Source organism: Etheostoma spectabile, chromosome 7, assembly GCF_008692095.1.
Source record: "Etheostoma spectabile isolate EspeVRDwgs_2016 chromosome 7, UIUC_Espe_1.0, whole genome shotgun sequence".
Classification (NCBI taxonomy): domain Eukaryota; kingdom Metazoa; phylum Chordata; class Actinopteri; order Perciformes; family Percidae; genus Etheostoma; species Etheostoma spectabile.
The window spans coordinates 22830894-22831189 of NC_045739.1; positions in this window are offsets into that span (position 1 = coordinate 22830894).

Genomic DNA, 296 nt, shown 5'->3' on the forward strand with positions numbered 1-296 from the left:
TGCTGTCCAATCAGAACCCGCCCTGCCTGCAACCTCTGCACCTTTGGGGGTCGCTTTGGTTGCAGAGCAAACGGTTCTGTTGTGTAAATGTGAAACTCTGCCATCAACATAGTCCAATCAACATTGTATTGTCTCAGCCTAGACTAAGACCCCAGGGGACAGGAGACAGAAGACCACCTTTTGTTGCATAGCAGGAAACCCCTTTCCATAATATGTTAAATGCCAGACTTGACCTGATCAACTCTTTACAGTCAGAGAAAAAGAGGGGAAAATGGGGACAGATGTATGCATCATTT